Raw genomic sequence first — 12,287 nt, 5'->3', positions numbered from 1 at the left:
ATACCAGGTTGTGATACATCCAGACAGAATGCTGTCGATGGTGCACCTATAAAAGTTGGCAAGGGTATTCGCCGTCATGCCAAATTTCCTCAGCTGCCTGAGCAAGAAGAGACATTGTTGGGCCTGTGTGACCAGTGCATCCACATGAAGAGTCCAAGAAAGCTTGTTGTGAATGACCACGCCCAGGAACTTGACATTCTCCATTCATTCCATCTCTGTGCTGTTAATGTGTAGGGGGGGCATGAGTAACATCCCGCCGAAAGTCAATAATGACTTCCTTGATTTTGCTGGAATTAAGTGGCGGCACCATTTTTCTAGGTCTTCCACCTCCCGTCTGTAGTCTGTTTCATCGCCATCTGAGATTCAACTGACTATGGTGGTGTCGTCAGCAAACTTGTAAATGGCATTAGTCTGGTATTTGGCGACGTAGTCATGGATATACAGTGAGTACAGTAAGGGGGCTGAGTACGCACCCATGGGGGGGCTCCAGTGTTGAGTATTAGTGAGGATAAAATATTGTCCCCAATCTTCACTGATTGTAGCCTGTGGGTCAGGAAACTGTGGATCCAGTTGGAGAGAGTGGGGTTTATTAATCCATCTCGAGGGATAATAGTGTTGACTACAGTTCAGCCTTCAATGACTGACGTAGCTGTTCTTGGTGTCAAGATGTTCTGGGGAGGAGTGAAGGACAAGTAACATGGCATCTAACATGGATCTGTTGGTCTGATAGGCAAATTGGAGTGGGTCAAGAGTAGTGGGGAGGCTGGAGTTGATTAATGCCATGACCAGCCTTTCAAAGCACTTCATGCCCACCGAAGTTAGGCCCACTGGGGCAGTAGTCATTGAGACATGCTGCATGAGCCTTCTTAGGCACAGTGATGATGTTGGCCCTCTTGAAACAGGCAGGGAGAGTGGCCTGCTGCAGGGAGAGGTTGAAGATGTCCAAGAAGACCTCTGCCAGTTGATCTGCACATGCTCTGAGTGCATGGCCTGGTACTCCGTCTGCTCCCATCGCTTTCCTTGGATTCACACGAAGGAAAACTTATCTGACCTCTGATGCAGTGACTGTTCATCAGGACTTGTCGGAATAGGTGTTACCTCTCTGCCAAAGTTCTGCTCAAAGTGAGTGTGAAAGGTGTTGAGATGATCTGGGAGGGATGTGTCATTGTCTGCTATCTTGCACTGTCTCTTTTTAGAACCTGTGATGTCATTCAGTCCTTGCCATAGTCGCCTGGTGTCTGTCTGGGGCTTCTGTTTGGATTGGTATTGGTCCTTGGCTGTTTTAATGGCTCTGCGAAGGTTATTCTTGGATTCCTGATATTTGAGTGTGTTTCCTGATCTGAAGGCCTCACGCCTGGTTTTTAAAAGATTTAGCTGAATAATCCAGGGTTTCCTGTTGGGGGATACCTGGATTGACTTCTTCAGTATGTAGTCCTCCACACACTTGCTGGTAAAGTCTGTGACCTGGCAGCGAATTCCACACGCCCACCACTCTCTGGGGGAAAAGAGTTTGTCCCCATGTCCCCTATTGTCCCATTAACCAATGCCCTTAAATCTGTGGCCATTGGTGATAGAGAGGAATAAGGTCTATCCTGTTCACTCAATTCAAGCCCTTCATTATCTTCTACACTGTTTATTATCTTCATTTATTACAGTTCACAAAGAGCCCCAAACTCTTCCATCTTGCCACCAAATTCCCATGTTGGTACCATCGATTAAAGACATCGCCTCATGGAAGAATTAATTGGATGGAATTAGGTGGAAATCAAAACAAGGGTTTTTAACATGTTCAGGGTGTAGGCTGACCAGTTCGCCACCAAGCGTGTCTTGTTTGTGAAACTGTTGAGCAAGCTGGTTATCCGAAAGGAAATAGCAGCAAGATGGTTTACATGATCAAATTGAGAAAGTAACCTCTTTAATGTTCTCCTCCACTTCGTTGACCTCATTCTCATTAACAATTCTATCCTTGATTGCATTGACAAAAATGATTTCTGCACAGTCCCTGTGTGACTAAACTTGTCAAACTTCTCTTTGGAACAAACTTGTTCCAAACAGGTTAGTGAGGCTGTCCTCCAACATGTTGTGGTCAGCTGTGCGAAGTGAGACAGAGCCGATCTAGTGCCTGTGGGTAATTAGAAACTCTTACAGCAGAGGAGTTGTCTCTTATGATTTGGCAGACATTTGATAAGAAATAACGAAGAAAACATACTGCAAATCATGCTATTTATCAAACTTAAAACAAAAAAAATTGAATGATTGCATAAATACTTTATAAAGATGCATAAAGGTCATGAGCTAACTATCAGTTTAGTAACAAATAATTAACAGACAACTTCCCTGGTAAACAAAGTACCAAAGGTTGCTCAGGAAGTTGTGTATTATTGTCAGTTAGTGCAAATGGGTGCTGATTTTAACTGTGACCAGAGTCTGAGGCTATAAATTGATGAAATTACTTTTAAATGCAATCCCTGAGAAGTTTAAACAACCACACATCTTTGAATAGCCAATCTGTTAAGAACTTCAAGTCTGTGTGATAAGAAGGTTCAGAGTTTAAAATAACTTTGTCCTCACATGCCCTTCATTCCAGAGGACGCCAGTGCTAGCTCCTGGAATTTTGAGTCATTCAACCTGTTTATGACAAAACTATCTGTCGAACTTGCATCCTCTGTTCCAAATGAACCAAGCTAAATGTGATTTCAGAACCGACTTTCACTACTCACTTTTCACGATGTTGAGACTAGTCACGATTCAGTGAGCTCTACCTAAAGCCACGTGTTAATTTCTAACTCCTGGCAGGGTCCTTGTTTAAAATTATTGTGTGCTGATAAGAATATTTACCGGTTAAAAGCACTGCCGCAGAAGAGGAAAGACTAATCAGCCTTTGAATAACAGAGGCTAAGAAAATCTGCAACCCCAGCAAGGGCAGAGAGAAACTCTGCTTGTGAGTGACCCAGATGTCAGAAAGGGTTGTGCCTTTTGTGTCAATCCTCCCAACAAGTCACCACTGAGGCAGGGAATCACAGACAGGTAGGCTCCACTCTTACAACCCTCTCCCACCCGGCTACTTTGATCAAATGGATCTACACAAATGTGAGAGGTCGTGACATGTTTCTGATTCAGTAAATGTGTCTTCTCTACCTGAATCAAGAATAATGACTATAGAATTTAATTGCTTGAAAACTTTTATTAACTGCTTATGTCCCAGAACAACAGTTGAATTCCAGGGTCAGACAATTTAAAGGTTAGTTCCCATCCAAGGGTTCAAAGGTAACCCTTCAATGTCACAGGTTCCTACAAATGGGGAGCATTGAAGGATGTTTTAAATAAATAGGACAGATGCAATGCTTTCTTAATAGTTTTCTAGCTCCTTGTCCACCTTGCTTTGCTAGCTGATTGTTCCATGTGATTTTGATAGCTCAGCTATCCGAAAACTTCTGTACCCTGAGCTGAACTTCCTTCATCCAATTCCTGAAATTCACTAGCAGTTCACTTCATGGCCTCTTCGGTTCACACGTTCAGGGGAGATGCTGAAACTTCTTGACAGAGGTTGGGTACAGCGTTGCATACATTTTTGAAAGCCCTCCTGTTGGGAGGGCAGAATTGAAGAATTGTTACAGCACATGACCATTCACCCATCGTGTCAGTGCTAGCTCTGTAAATGCACAGCTCATTCGGTGCCAATCGCCTGCCTGCCTTCCCATAATCCTCTACCTTATTCCTTTGCAGCTTCTTCCTGCCTGCATCTTGCCCTCTTGCTGTACATTTCAGGCCCTAACTACTCCCAGTGTGCAAGTTGTTTCTTCATACTGTTGCTTCTTTTACCAATTACTTTAATCTCTGCCATCTTTTTCTTGACTACTTTTTTCATGCTTGGGAACGGTTTCTCCCTATGGGAAGACATAGGAACAGAAGCAGGCCATTCTGCCCATCATGTCTGCTCTGCCATGCAATAAGATTGTGGCTGATCTGTGAAGACCTCAATTCTGCTTTCTCCCAGTAATCTGTGATCTCCTTACTGATTTAAAAATCTGTCTCCCTGAACTGAACTGTCCATATACTTTCTGACCCAGAATGAATAAGCCTTTGCAGGAAAGAATTTCACAGATTCATTATCCTCTGTGAGATGAAATTGCTCCTGATCTCTGTCTTAAATGTGTGAACCCCTTACTGTGATGTTTGACTCTGCCATAAGGAGAATTAACCTTTTCACATTGAAGATGTCAAGTTCATGAAGTATCTTGTAGTTTTTGATAAGGTCCCCTCTCATTCTTCTAAATTCCATTGAGCAGCTTTGGCCTGTACCCAATGTCTTATCAGCAGACAGTCCCTCCATATGTGGCATCAGCCGAGTGAATCTTCCCTGGACTGCCTCCAATGCCAGTATATCTCCCCAGTGATAAGGGGCTCAAAATTATTTTGTACTATTCTAGCTGTGATCTGACGAGTGCCTTGTATAGTTTTAGTGAGACGTCTCTAGTTTTATTCTTCATCCCTTCAAAATAAAGGGCCAGCATTCCATTTGTCTTCCCTATTACCTGCTGAATGTGGATGCCAGGTCATTGCTTCCCGGGCAATCATTTACTGACCTCATTAAATAAACGTACCTTATTACACGTTGCCAGATCTAAGACCACTCGATCCTTGAATGGGTCAGTAATGTTTTGTTGTTAGAAACTGTCACAAATACTCCGTGGGCGGCACGGTGGCACGGTGGTTAGCACTGCTGCCTCACAGCGCCAGAGATCTGGGTTCAATTCCCGCCTCAGGTGACTAACTGTGTGGAGTTTGCACGTTCTTCCCGTGTCTGCGTGGGTTTCCTCCGGGTGCTCCGGTTTCCTCCCACAGTCCAAAGATGTGCAGGTCAGGTGAATTGGCCATGCTAAATTGCCCGCAGTGTTAGGTAAGGGGTAAAATGTAGGGGTATGGGTGGGTTGCGCTTTGGCGGGGCGGTGTGGACTTGTTGGGCTGAAGGGCCTGTTTCCACACTGTAAGTAATCTAATCTAATCTAAAATCTTCCTCATGGCTTCCACCACCATCTACATGAAGATTTAAAGTCATCCATGAATGAATGGACTGCATACCCTCATTACCTCCCGATTTGAGCTTTGTCTCATCAAGTAGCTGCTGTTCGGGAGTCGATAGGCAACCAGCATCACCTTTCCCTTTTTATTTCTAAGCTCCACCCACACTGATTCTACATCTTCTGATCCAAGATTATTTCCATCCCATACCAACAATACTACCCTGCCTGACCTTCGGAAAAGTCATATATTCCTGATGAAGGGCTGATGCCTGAATTGTCGATTCTCCTGCTCCTCAGATGCTGCCTGACCTGCTGTGTTTTTCCAGCACCACACTCTCAACTCTGATCTCCAGCATCTGCAGTCCTCATTTTCTCTTATACTCCAGAATGTTTGGTTCCTCATAGAGTCACTACAGTGTGGATACAGGCCATGGACCATCGGGTCCACACTGACCCTCCAAAGAGCATCCGATACAGACCCACTGCATTTCCCATGGCTAATCCACCGAGCCTGTACACTAAGGGCAATTCAGTATGGCCAATCCACCTAATCTCCACACAGTCATACAGATGTATAGCACAGAAACAGAGCGTTCAGTCCAACTCGTCCGTGCCAACCAGATATCCTATCCGAATCTAGTCTCTTTTGCCAGCATCTGGCCCATATCCCTCCAAACTCTACCTATTCATATACCCATCCAGATGCCTTTTAAATGTTGTCATTGTACCAGCCTCCACCACTTCCTCTGGCAGCTCATTCCATACACCCACCTCCCTCTGCATCAAAAAAGTTGCCCCTTTTAAATTTTTCTCCTTTCTCTCTAAACCTATGCCGTCTAGTTCTGGACTCTCCTATCCTGGGGAAAAGACCTTGTCTATTTACCCTAACCATGCCCCTCATGATTTTATAAACCTCTAAGTCACTCCTCTTTGGACTGTGGGAGGAAACCGGAGCACTGGGAGAATGTGCAAACTCCACACAGTCGCCTGAGGGTGGAATCGAACCCAGGTCTCTGGTGCTATGAGGCAGCAGTCCTAACCACTGAGCTACCATGCTGACCTGGCTTTGATCTCCCTGTAACCATGTCACTACATAAGATCATACCAATTCATTTGCATTTGTGTCATTAATTCACTCATTCTGATTATTTAGCAAATTCATGTAAAGAACCATTAATTTTGCCTTTTAACCATACTCTCCCATCTTTAACTCTATTTACTGCTGTTTATCTATGATTATACACACCGTTCCTTCCTGTCCCACTCTGAGTATCATCATCCAAATAACTACCTGTAATGTTGCTGTGTCCTTAGCTTTGCAAGGCAATTTCCCCTCCACTCCTGACCCCATACACCCCTAATTATTCACTTTGTCGAGTCATTGCTCCCAGCTAGTTTGAGTGCAGGCCCTCTCACAAGAAGAGCTGCCTTGTACCAGTGCCCCACAAACAGAAACCACTGCACCAACCACTGAGCCATACATCTAACTTGCTGACTTTATTTACCCTATTCCAGTTTGTCCATGGCTCAGGCAGTATTCCAGAGATTATTACCTTGGAGATTCTGCTTTCTAATTTAGCATCTAACTGCTCAAAAAAAATCTTCCAGCAGAGCCTCTTTCTAGTCTTCCCAATGTAGTAAGTACTGTGTGAACAATGACATCGGGATCCCTCCTTTCCTATCCCCAATTCTTCTCCAGCCCTGAGGAGATGTCTTTAACCCTGGCACAAGGCAGGCAACACTACCTTTTGGGATTACTGTTCACAAACAAAGAGAACACAATCTATTGCCCCTAATTTGGGGAGGCGATGGTCTAGTGATCATTGGGCTGTTTGTCCAGAGCCCCAGGTAATGTTCTGGGGATCCAGGTTCTAATCCCGCCACGGCAGATGGTGGAAATTGAATTCAATAAAAATCTGTAATTAAGAACCGAATGATGACCATGAATCCGTCGTCAATTTTTGGGAAAAGCCCATCTGGGTCACTAGTGTCCTTACCTGGTCTGGCCTACATGTGACTCCAGACCCACAGCAGTGTGGTTGACTCTTGACTGCCGTCTGGGCAGTTAGGGATGGGCAACAAATGCTGCCCCAGACAGCAACACCCTCATCCATGAATGAATTAAAACAAATACTGTTCCCTAGCACCTTCTTCAGTGGCTTCTTTGTACCATGGTCATGGTGCCATGGTCATTTTGCTCATCCTCCCTGTGATCTCCACTCTCGTCCATGCAACTTGCAAAAACCTCGTGACTGTTGGACATTTGCAGATGTCACATTGTCTCAGTTTTAACCCCCGGGTCTGCAAAGCTGTCTCACCTACAGTCACACCCAGCTCTCCCTGATTACATACTAGTTTTGAACTGCCGAGTGTGAGGGATGTGGCCACCCTCTGGAAGAAAGTGTACAGGAAACCTTCCTGCTCCCTGAAGCAGCGCAATGTGTGAAGCTCAGATTCCATTTCCTCAACTCTGATTCAAAGTTTCTTGATTTTGTTAAATACTTCATATGGGCGTGTTCACTCTGGGTTGCTTTGGTGCCAGTAGCTCCCACATATTGCAGCAGCAACACATCAGTTGCCCTCCATTACTATCCTAATTGACTTGATTTATAAATTAATTAACTCAAGATCCCTTATATTTACACTTCACTGTAATGATACTTTATTTCTATAAACTAAAAAGAAAGTACCAGTATTAATCTAACATTTAAGCAGCTCTTATTAAGAAAAAGTCAGAAGTTTCACAACGCCAGGTTATCAACCAACCGGTTTATTTGAAATCACAGGTTTTCTCCTGATGAAGGAGCAGTGTTCCAAAGCTTGTGATTTTAAATGAACCTGTTGGACTATAACCTGGTGTCGTGTGACTTCTGGCCCTGTCCACCCCAGTCCAACACTGGCATCTCCACATCATTATTAAGTAAAGAGAGAAGACATACACTGGTGACTTAAACACAAACTGAACACCTGACTTTTACTTGAAAGACTAAAAATATTCACCAGTCCTCCGCACCATCCGTTTCTTTCCTTGAACTGGCATCATGTTGTTTGTGATGTCTCTCCTTCACAGCTCTCACTGCAGGTCGGGTACCTCGTATCACACCTTTTAACCTCTCACTCTGCAGAGTTCAGTTCTCACAGTCAACCTTACCTAAAGTACCTCTGTCCTCCTTTGTAGCTAATTTCCACTTTGCACCAAATTTCCAACAGTTTAGTCAGTAACTCTTTTGGTCTTCACCTCCCCCTGCTGCAGTCTCATTCGCACTGTCTGTGCTCCACGTTATCTCGGTCTCCCCTGAGCTCACTCTCTAGTCACATCCCACTCCAATTTCTTTGCCATTCAAATTGTTCTGATGCTCTAAACTAAAACACACCAGTGACCCTGGGGAGTGGTGCTTTGAAAGTTGAAAGGCAAATGATAGTATTGCAAGGTTAAACTAAGACTAAGTAAAGCTGTCCAACAATGTCTGGCCAAATAGAAGACTATATCCTAATTTAAGCTCTGTTTTGGTTTAACTGAAGCTAATGTCACAAGAAAGTCACTTTTTTTGAAGTATAGCTAATGTAAATCTGAAACCCCTTATCTCTGATATGGCAGTAGTAAGATAATTGGCTTTTGAATGAAATTGTTAAGAGGTTAGAACTTGTTTAATAGCTTTGTGTTTAGACTATAGAGCACCCGTACATAGACAAGCAGGCAATGTGCAGCCTCCCAGATCACCAGCAGTGCCTCACTAGATTATTGAAGGTCCTTTCATGATTGCGGGTGCATGTTAATTTTGGAGATCTTATCAAATGTCTTGCACGCAAATTCTTTTTATTCATTTGTGGACATGGGGTTAGCTGGCTGGGTCAGCATTTGGTGTCTGTTCCTATTTGCCCTTGAGAAGGTGTTGATAAACTGTCATCTTGAACCACTGCCATCCGCATGCTCAAGGTAGACCCACAATACCATTGGGGAGGGAATTCCAGGATTCTGGGCCAGCGAATAGGCAATATATTTCCAAGTGAGGATGGTGAGAGTGGCTTGGAGAGGAACCTGCAGGCAGTGGTGTTCCCGTATACCTGCTGCTCTTGTCCTTTTAGATGGAAGGTGCTCTCTATGGATTTTTGGTGAATTTCTGTGATGAATGTCTGCAGTGTATCGTATGGATAGTCGTACACGCTGCTGCTGCTGAGCATTGGTGGGAACCATTTTCAGAGTTTAGCCAGAATGATTTCAACAGTACACTTATTAGATCTCTGCTTCTGCCTTGCATCCTGTTTCCAGGAATAAGCAAGATCATTTTGTTATTGGTTCATTATTGAATTTGAGACAACTTGACTAAAATGGAAAGTATTGAGTGTTGGTGTTTTTAAATTGATTTTAAATCCTAGTAGCCCTAGGGAAATTGTGAAATAATGGGATATTGAGTTACTTGAAAACTTTTTTCCCCTGTGAGATGTAACTCCTACCATCCTGTAGAATCTTATTTTAGTCTGGGATAGTGTCTTTTTGTTTCCACCTTAGGTGTGCGTTAAGCATATAACAATGTTTGACTTTGAGTCAGAGAAGGTGTGCCATTTCTCTCACACTCACGGATATTTCCAGTTGATTTAACCGCAGTTATTCAGTTTGAGCCAGTTAATTTTCAATCTGAGGCATGTGAGACTCCAAGCGTTAGTGTAAAGTGCACATGACCTAACCTGTATCCGCAAGCCCAAATATCTGAGACTTGCTGGAGGTTTGCTCCGTTTATAAAAGGGCCAAGTTTTTTCTTTCTCGCTTGTACACGTTGCCAGGTTTGAGGTTGTACTTTCCTTGGATTTTAATAGCGATCTATTTTTCATTGATGTGGGTATTTTGGAGGTCTGGAGCTCCCAGTATGCTTATATGTGGATGTGTAGCCACTAGCCTGTAGTTGAGGTGTCACTTTACAGTCATATGATCAAAGCAGTTAATTTGGTTAGGAGGTGATATTCTGATCTCAGTTTTCACTGACGTTTGCTCAGACAGTAACCTTGTCCTGTCTGCTACCTGTTCCCTACTGGTCAGGGAGTTTGACATGACACCAACAGGTAAGAAATGCTGTTTTTAAACCTATTCCTACCAATTGGTTATGAAATGTGAATGGCAGGTATTTAATGTACTGTCCTATATCTGTAGTCTCCAGCCTTCAGTTAGATTAACACATTAGACATGCTCAAGGAAGCTGTTATGACCCATTTTTGAAAAACTGTGTCAAGGTATTTAAATGTATGCATGTCCTTCAGGTGAGCTTTTAATAAATTCCAGTTGTTCCTTTCACAAGCTGGTTTCTTCCAAGTTGACTAGTTTGCACTTGTTCTTTACTCTGTGTCTGCATTATCAACAAAATACTGCGTGAGAAGGCATTTACATTTTTCGTTGTCATAACAGTATTTTACCTCAAATATGCAGACAGAAGATGCACCTTGAAGATCTATTGTGTCGAAATGTTCTCCATTTCTTTTTTATGTTACCAATAGGCACTTGGTATCTGTCTATTTATTACTTTTGTAATACATCCAACATGCAGAAATGTCTGTTTGAAAGTTTTAAAAATCTAAATTAATTTACTTTGGATAAGTATAACGCAATTAACGTGAGCATATTAAGAAGTCAAGTTATTAATTGACCTTTTGAAAGTAAAACTGAACAATTATTTCCTTTCAGTGAAGCTATAATCGCAATGCTGTAATAAAACAGACACGTAACCTTACCACATTTTCCTTGATCCAGCAATTTGGTTGTTTGCAAGAGAGAGACATTCCTCATTTCGTTCTAAAGTATCAGAGTACTGCTGGTTTAACCCTTCGTGTGAAACTAGTTGAAAACATGTGCTTGGAGTTACCCTCAGTAACATCTTTCAGATAAGATATTAAACAAAGAAGCATCTATCTCGGAGAGATATGAAAAATCCCATTTTCAAAGAAGTTCAAAAAAGTTCTGTGCCCCAACCAATATTTATCCATGACACCAGTTTGTTTGTCATTATTAGGTTGCTGTTTGTGGAACCTTTGGGTTCAAACTGGCTGTTACCTTTCCGACATTACAACTGTGGCTACATTGCAATTTTATAAATCCCAGGCAATTTGATGTCCTGAAATTGTGTTACACAGTAGTCATGATTTGGAGGTGCCGGTGATGGGCTGGGTTGTGTAAAGTTAAAAATCTCTCAACACCAGGTTATAGCTTCGAGGTGTGTGTGTGTGTGTGTGTGTGTGTGTGTGTGTGTGTGTGTGTGTGTGTGTGTGTGTGTGTGTGTGTGTGTGTGCGCACGTGCACTGTAGTGGGGTCACCTGTAGTCTGACATGGACCCAAGGTCCCGGTTGAGGTCACCCCCATGGGTACTGAACTTGGCTCTCCGCCTCTGCTCGTTCACTTTGCGTTAGAACATAGAATAATACAGCACAGAGCAGGCCCTTTGGCCCACGATGTTGTGCCGAACATTTGTCCTAGCTTAAGCACCTATCCATGTACCTATCTAATTGCTGCTTAAAGGTCACAAATGATTCTGACTCTGCCACTCCCACAGGCAGCACATTCCATGCCCCCATCACTCTCTGGGTAAAGAACCTACCCCTGACATCTCCCCTATACCTTCCACCCTTCACCTTAAGTTTATGTCCCCTTGTAACACTCTGTTGTACCTGGGGAAAATGTCTGACTGTCTACTCTATTTATTCCCCTGATCATCTTTTAAACCTCTATCAAGTCACCCCTCATCCTTCGCCGTTCCAATGAGAAAAGGCCTAGCACTCTCAACCTATCCTCGTATGACCTATTCTCCATTCCAGGCAACATCCTGGTAAATCTCCTCTGCACCCTCTCCAAAGCTTCCACATCTTTCCTAAAGTGAGGCGACCAGAACTACACACTGTACTCCAAATGTGGCCTTACCAAGGTCCTGCACAGCTGCAACATCACCTTACGACTCTTGAATTCAATCCCTCTGCTAATGAACGCTAATACACCATAGGCCTTCTTACAAGCTCTATCCACGTGAGTGGCAACTTTCAAAGATCTATGAACATAGACCCCAAGATCCCTCTGCTCCTCCACCTTACTAAGAACCCTACCGTTAACCCTGTATTCCACATTCTTATTTGTTCTTCCAAAATGGACAACCTCACACTTGACAGGGTTGAATTCCATCTGCCACTCCTCAACCCAGCTCTGCATCATATCTAAGTCCCTTTGCAGCCGACAACAGCCCTCCTCACTATCCACAACTCCACCAATCTTCGTATCGTCTGCAAATT

General features: G+C 43.4%; 1 protein-coding gene across 8 annotated transcripts in view; it reads left to right on the top strand.

Moving 5' to 3' along the window:
• kank1a (KN motif and ankyrin repeat domains 1a) overlaps positions 1-12,287 on the top strand; it is a 260,651-nt gene that overhangs the window by 126,316 nt on the left and 122,048 nt on the right. The window contains exon 1 of one of the 8 annotated variants that reach the window (XM_072590779.1): positions 9,732-10,082. The exons of the other annotated variants lie outside the window; for them this stretch is intronic. The gene's annotated coding sequence lies outside the window, so the exon portion shown is untranslated. Of the gene's footprint in view, positions 1-9,731; positions 10,083-12,287 lie in introns of those variants that run through there. 8 annotated transcript variants of the gene reach the window in all.

This window comes from Chiloscyllium punctatum, chromosome 2, assembly GCF_047496795.1.
Source record: "Chiloscyllium punctatum isolate Juve2018m chromosome 2, sChiPun1.3, whole genome shotgun sequence".
Taxonomy (NCBI): domain Eukaryota; kingdom Metazoa; phylum Chordata; class Chondrichthyes; order Orectolobiformes; family Hemiscylliidae; genus Chiloscyllium; species Chiloscyllium punctatum.
This window is presented reverse-complemented; position numbering and strand designations above follow the sequence as displayed.